This window comes from Vicia villosa, linkage group LG5, assembly GCF_029867415.1.
Source record: "Vicia villosa cultivar HV-30 ecotype Madison, WI linkage group LG5, Vvil1.0, whole genome shotgun sequence".
NCBI lineage: Eukaryota > Viridiplantae > Streptophyta > Magnoliopsida > Fabales > Fabaceae > Vicia > Vicia villosa.
This window is the reverse complement of record NC_081184.1, coordinates 50,827,964-50,835,902: the sequence shown is the minus strand read 5'-3', so window position 1 is coordinate 50,835,902 and position 7,939 is coordinate 50,827,964.

Sequence of the window (7,939 nt, the reverse complement as noted above, 5' to 3'; positions counted from 1 at the left end):
TTTTAGTGATTTGATTCATATTCAATAATCTTTCTAGTTTGTAGAAATATACAACTTTCTAATGTAAATTGCAATAAGTAAATGACTTTGAAACGAAACAAAGCAAACGTATAAACAAAGAACTGTTAAATATAACTTTACATTAAACAAATAACATGAAACACAAATATGATGTTCTTCACACATACATTGTTTCAGCAAAGACTTTTTTCTCTCGCGCCGGTACTTCGAGTATTTTTGTGAATTTTCTGTATGTTGATTTGAACATCCTAAACTGAACAATAGTACTCCTATTTATACTACTTCGACCCTAACGGTCATTACATAGATGTCTTCCACGTTCGGCATTTCGAACCTTTTACTTTACTTCAGATGTTCCCACGCGTCAGCTGGACGAAACCGCTCCATTTGAATTTCAAATCTTCCCGCTCTAGTGTTTCGACTATACCAGCGCCTACGTCGAAGGATACTTGTCAAATATTACTAACATTACTCTTGGTCGAGTAACGTTCCCTCCAAAGATAAAAACTCCTCAAATAGCTCTATGAGAACTATCTCTTTATCATAGTCGAATACCCTAAAGTATTACAATTCTTTAATCGAAATCTTCAGCCAACAAATTGCTCCCAATAAATGGCTATTTCAAATTCATGCAGAGATAGACATTTCTTGTGACTTTAGATTTCAACTACTTTCTCAGTCCTACAGTAATAACTGTCAATCAATCGTGGTTTATGTAACACCCCAAATTCTAAACTAATTATTTTAGCGTGATGCTTAGCTGTATTGATGAATTTTGGTGTATTTTAGAATAATTAGAATAATGAGTGGAATTATTTTAATTAGTAAAATAAAACAATATCAGTGTTAGAGATATTAAGGGCAAGAGTGGTCAATTGTGAAGAGTAATTGAGGGCAATATGGGAAGACCATATTAGGGGTCTTAGGGGTAAAAAGAGAAAAGAGAAAAGAGGGAATCATTCTGCACGATTAAAGTTTTGAGAAGAGGCAGAAGGAGAGAGCTAGGGCACGAAGAACATGGAGGGATACGTATAGAGAACGCGAAGAGAAATAGAATCCAACCGTGAATCGAGGTAAGGGGGGACTCTTCTAGTTAATTTCTATTATGCGATTGTAGGTAATAGAATAGATTGATATGTGATTCGATTCGATTGAGTATATTGGGATTGTGATTGTTGGATTTGGGGAGATTGATGATATTGCATGAAATTATGATTGGAAAATGTGTTTTAATGATGCTTGATGATTGTGATAATGTCTAATATGTTTTTATACCTTTATATGATGTTGGGAATGCATTTGGGGTGAAAGGAGTGCGAAATCGCAGGTCTGTCGCAGAATGGCGAATTGCTGAAATCGCAGGTCCGCTGAGCGGAGGGGGTCCGCTGAGCGGAGGTCACAACATAGTTCACTTCTGCCTGGTCCCGCTGGTGCTCCGCTGAGCGGACCCTGCTGGACAGAACATTTTCCAAACTTAGAAATTGCGTATCTTTTGATCCGTGTATCCTTTCTTGGTGCCGTTTTGGGTGTTGTAAAGCTAATTAAATACTTTATATGATTAATGGGTGATTGAGCGGTTGCTCGACTTCTTTTTAAAATTGATTTAATTTCTTGTGAAACGAAATATTGTGCATATGTGGAATTGTGTGAATATGACATTATTTCGGTGCGATGATGGACGAATTGTAATTATTATTACTGGGATGATTGTTTTAATAATTTAATGATTGTGCATGATTTGGTTAATGTAACAATGTGGTGAGGTTGTAATGACATAACGGTGATTTTGACGTTATATGTGGTGTGAATTATATTGATATAATTGTATATGGTGTTGAAACCGAATATATCATTCGATGTTGTTTTGGTGAGTTATTGGTGATGACGTTGTTCATTTTGATCATGTGTGATTGTTTTGATCGTATGATGATGATTGATTTGTTTTGAATGATGCATGATACATGTACATACTTGTTGGTGATAACTATGTGAGTTATGGTGAGACGATGCGGTGCATCGGATCGGTGATGTTTTCAGTATGTTATATGTGTGCATTCATTCATGTGCATTTGATGATGGATCCCGGTGATGTTTGGATCGTTGGTGGACATATTTCCCATTGTGTGGAAATTGTGTCTGTGGGCTGTATCTTGATGAGGCGTAGATCGGTTAGGTGGATTGATTCCACGGATTATTGGTACCACATGCATAGTGTCAGTCGGTCATATGCATCTTTGTCATAACATGATTAAGTTGATTTTTGTGTTATGTTTGGTGTTATATTTGTTGTGATAGATGAATGATAATTGAATATCTGAATATATGTCAAATTGGATGAATGATATGTTATGATGTTTTATTGCTTATGATTGCATAACATTGATTAATTGAGAATGAGACTCACCCTTACTTGTTGACATTTTTCAGATTTGAGAAGTAGCGGCATTAGTGCTCGGTGAGGATGACTCATAGAGTTTATCCGTTTATGTTGGGTCGTGTCGGTCATGCTCTGATCTGTAACACTGGGGAACGATAGTTATAGAGTTTTATGAAATTAATCTACTTTATTGATGTTGGATTATGATTCTATTGGATGTATTTGATAATGTTTCTTATTCCGCTGTGATACACATAATTACGATTTGGTGAACCGTTTCCTAATGAAGCATGACTTGACCATGATTGGTTTATTTATTTTAAATAATTGTGGCACCCTTGTATTTATATTTTTACTCTGATTATTTATTAAAATTTCCGCGGGGTTTAGAAGGGTGTTACAATAGTGGTATCAGAGCAGGTCGGTCCGTCCGGCCAATTGTTGAGTCAGTTGAGTTGCCCGACAGTTGAATACTGTCGGCGTATTATCCCTTGGTACGCGACATGTGAGTGAATCACTGTTGGTACTTGTTTGTTTGTTGCGGGAGTTGGTTTGAAACAAGTGGGGGAGAAGCTTCGCTTCTCGGTTATGTTTCAGTTGTAAGATGATTGATTCAGTAGGCTGTTGTTGGCAACGGTGCAAGCATTGTTGGAGTTGTTGTTTTTTTTTAATCGAAGGTGACTTGAAATTAGGAAGTTACAATGTATCAACTCTGCTGGTGTGCTGCAAAGTTGTCAGTTGAGTAGCCTTATGTCTCGGAAGAGGTTCAGCTACAAGTTTACAAAGAGGATTGATGTCGTAGTGTTTCAGAAATCGCACTTCGGCGATGGGATGTGTTGCTCAAGTTATAAGAATGTTTGAAAGTGAAGAGATATGATAAGGGGCTGTTTGGAATGTGATCGAGTTGAAGAGAATGAGTTTTGGAGTGAGATTTTCGTAAGCAAAACGCAGGAAAATTGCTGAATAGCTGCAGAGTTTCGAAAATTCATAACTGGAGTTCTGGATATCCGATTTGAGTTCCGTTTGAAGCGTCGGAAAGCTAATGAGATGAACTTTGTTATAAAAATGGTTGCAGCAGCTGTAACATATTTAATTGTGACAGGATATTGTTGGAAAGAGGTGAAGTTGCGGTTACACTTGTTCTTAGAACTAGACTTGTTTGTTGGTACTGCACGGGATGTTAGTGTCAGAGTTGAACGAATGGAAGAAATAATCGAAAGGTTTGTCTCTTGGACATGTTGTTAGTATGTAGAAGTTGGTTCAAGGTGATCTTAATTGTAAGAGTGCAAACGTTATTGAAGCAATGTTGTTGCGAACCGGTGAGAGTATGGACCCATGAATTTGTATCAGTCGAGTTTGAGATGTGCGTAGATTATGGACGGCGAATTGATTGAGAATGAGGAATTATTCCAATGTAAATGATAGTGGGTGGATTAATTATGTAGATGGTATGTCTTAAGTATAGTTGGATTATAGTCGGGTGATTTTCGTAGTTGGATGAAAAGGAAGGATGTTGGTAGATCTTGGGAGCAAACGAGAGAGATGGAACTTATGTTCATCAATCTCAAATTCCGATTTTTGCAATTATTGATTCAGATTGAAGCGATTCTGGACTTTTTGGAAAGCTTACAAAATTTCCTACAGTTTGCATATAAGATTGGTTATTAGGAAGTTTGTAAAGAGGGAGAAAAGTGCGTTTTAACATTTGGGTATGATGCTTACTTTTTCGAAAATTCTGCATATGAGAATTATGAACCAGTCCCATTGAAAGGATGTTAACTTTTGCTTGTAACTCGTATTTGAGCAATTCTTGATGCTCTGGAATCTACACAAATTTCCCTTCATTTTGGAATATAATTTTGTACTTAGGAGGTCTATATTGGAAGAGAAAATTGTGTTAGAAGTTGGGTGATTCTTGCTGAAAATTGAAAAGGTGAAGAAGAATGTAAAATATTGATAAGTAATGAAACATTGGTATTTGTAAGAATGCGACGGTATAGAGAAATGCATAGAGATGTAATTTATGTAGAATGAGAATGATTATAGTAGCAATGTTATGAGATGGTAATGTTGAGAGGAGAAGGAACTCAAGAGATATCGCGATAATAATGTTGAGTTATGAATTGAATGAGGCCAAATGTGAAACTAGGTGGGTTATAAAGGTTCTGAGAATAAAAGAAAGACGATTGGTTGGTTAGCGTGGTTGAAATTCTTAACTTGGATGAAAGTTGCAATTGGAGCGAACCGAATCGGATGGTACTTGATGTGGTAATGATTCCCGATGTTAGAAGGATGTTTAATTGATAATTGTGTGGTGCTACGAGCGTGTATAAGAATGTGTATTGGATTTTGAATGTTTTTGTATCATTGGCGAGGTTGGAATTGAGGATACTAAGAAGACTTTGGTAGGCCTTAGAGAATTGGCAGAACATTATGCATATGGACTTTGGGCACAAGTTGAAGTACGCTATTGTCGTTGGGTAATGATTATTTATGCCACTGTTATGGTTATCGGCTCTCTATTGGCAAATTGAGGAACTGATCACCCTTAATCTATTGTTGATAGTAGACGGAATCATAATTGATGGATAGATGTGTCATGACAACTAGTATAGTATGTACGTTGAATTGGTTGAAGTCAAGCCGAGCGCTTGAGTATTATTTGATTTATCAATGGTCGTTTTTAAAGAATTATGTGCGTTGTTATACGATGTGTTAGGGGAAGCCTTACGGAGTGGATCCTAGATTGTGGAATCCATTGTGAATTGTGGCCTTTTGGCAAATAAATGCATTGTCTAAATTAAAGGTGAATGCATGTTAATTGTGAATGAGTTCGTTGCAGTTTGGCGTAACTGGTGGGAATGTATGTGGATTATATGTGATAGTATGAGGTGAATGCATGAATATATATTGTGAATATGTATGCATTTCAAGAGTGTCTTGAGTTATTTTGCACGTGAAGCATCATGATGTACATTCTTGTGTTGTGTGATTCTAATGAGAATTCGTCGTAGCATCGTGTGCCCATGTGGGGTGTGAGCGATGATTACAAACGATTGTGTGCCTATGTGAGGTGTGAGCAATCCATAAACATTGTGTGCCTGTGTGGGGTGTGAGCAATGGGTGAACATCATATGCTCGACGGTGAGTTACATTAAGTAACAAACGATGATTCCAAGAAGTTCCTGAATGAACTTGAGATGATTGAGTCGGTATCGCATTGCATGTGCATAGAGTCGTGAGTCTATCTCTATGATTTGCATTTATCATCTCTGTATTTGTGCATTGATGAATGAACACGAGTATGTATGTTTATGTCAAATGTTCCGAGGTGTTGTCTTACGGATCTAAGTTTGAAGTATTCGGTAACTTCGAGAGCGTAGAATACCTGTTGGAACAGAACTTTCAAAGAGTTAAGTCAAAAATCTTTATTATGTCGGTTTTGGTGATTGAAAGTTGGAGTAAACTTGGCGGAGTGGATACTTTACAAGTAATCAGAGTGCGCAGCGAATGCATGGTGTAGTGCAGTTGTTCATACGTGAGTAAAAGTGATGTTGGTAGGTTGGTTGCGTTGATGTCGTGTTTAAGTTGTGTGTTCTTATGTTGTTGTGTTCTATATCTTAAACCGGAGAATTCCTAAGTTGGTTACTCTTTGTGTTGTGATGTTAAGTTATGAAATGTGTTACTTGAGTGACAAGTGTGTTGTTTTCGCCATTGATGTTATGAATTGTTGTATCATACATGGGTTGCCTTTCGGAGATGATAGTTGATTAGTCGGATGGGATAAGTAGTTGGAGTAGTTGAATCGGATAAATTTTCAAGGACGAAAATATTCTAAGTGGGGGAGAGTTGTAACACCCCAAATTCTAAACTAATTATTTTAGCGTGATGCTTAGCTGTATTGATGAATTTTGGTGTATTTTAGAATAATTAGAATAATGAGTGGAATTATTTTAATTAGTAAAATAAAACAATATCAGTGTTAGAGATATTAAGGGCAAGAGTGGTCAATTGTGAAGAGTAATTGAGGGCAATATGGGAAGACCATATTAGGGGTCTTAGGGGTAAAAAGAGAAAAGAGAAAAGAGGGAATCATTCTGCACGATTAAAGTTTTGAGAAGAGGCAGAAGGAGAGAGCTAGGACACGAAGAACATGGAGGGATACATATAGAGAACGCGAAGAGAAATAGAATCCAACCGTGAATCGAGGTAAGGGGGGACTCTTCTAGTTAATTTCTATTATGCGATTGTAGGTAATAGAATAGATTGATATGTGATTCGATTCGATTGAGTATATTGGGATTGGGATTGTTGGATTTGGGGAGATTGATGATATTGCATGAAATTATGATTGGAAAATGTGTTTTAATGATGCTTGATGATGTGTGATAATGTCTACTATGTTTTTATACCTTTATATGATGTTGGGAATGCATTTGGGGTGAAAGGAGTGCGAAATCGCAGGTCTGTCGCAGAATGGCGAATTGCTGAAATCGCAGGTCCGCTGAGCGGAGGGGGTCCACTGAGCGGAGGTCACAACATAGTTCGCTTCTGCCTGGTCCCGCTGGTGCTCCGCTGAGCGGACCCTGCTGGGCAGAACATTTTCCAAACTTAGAAATTGCGTATCTTTTGATCCGTGTATCCTTTCTTGGTGCCGTTTTGGGCGTTGTAAAGCTAATTAAATACTTTATATGATTAATGGGTGATTGAGCGGTGGCTCGACTTCTTTTTAAAATTGATTTAATTGCTTGTGAAACGAAATATTGTGCATATGTGGAATTGTGTGAATATGACATTATTTCGGTGCGATGATGGACGAATTGTAATTATTATTACTGGGATGATTGTTTTAATAATTTAATGATTGTGCATGATTTGGTTAATGTAACAATGTGGTGAGGTTGTAATGATATAACGGTGATTTTGACGTTATATGTGGTGTGAATTATATTGATATAATTGTATATGGTGTTGAAACCGAATATATCATTCGATGTTGTTTTGGTGAGTTATTGGTGATGACGTTGTTCATTTTGATCACGTGTGATTGTTTTGATCGTATGATGATGATTGATTTGTTTTGAATGATGCATGATACATGTACATACTTGTTGGTGATAACTATGTGAGTTATGGTGAGACGATGCGGTGCATCGGATCGGTGATGTTTTCAGTATGTTATATGTGTGCATTCATTCATGTGCATTTGATGATGGATCCCGATGATGTTTGGATCGTTGGTGGACATATTTCCCATTGTGTGGAAATTGTGTCGGTGGGCCGTATCTCGATGAGGCGTAGATCGGTTAGGTGGATTGATTCCACGGATTATTGGTACCACATGCATAGTGTCAGTCGGTCATATGCATCTTTGTCATAACATGATTAAGTTGATTTTTGTGTTATGTTTGGTGTTGTATTTGTTGTGATAGATGAATGATAATTGAATATCTGAATATATGTCAAATTGGATGAATGATATGTTATGATGTTTTATTGCTTATGATTGCATAACATTGATTAATTGAGAATGAGACTCAC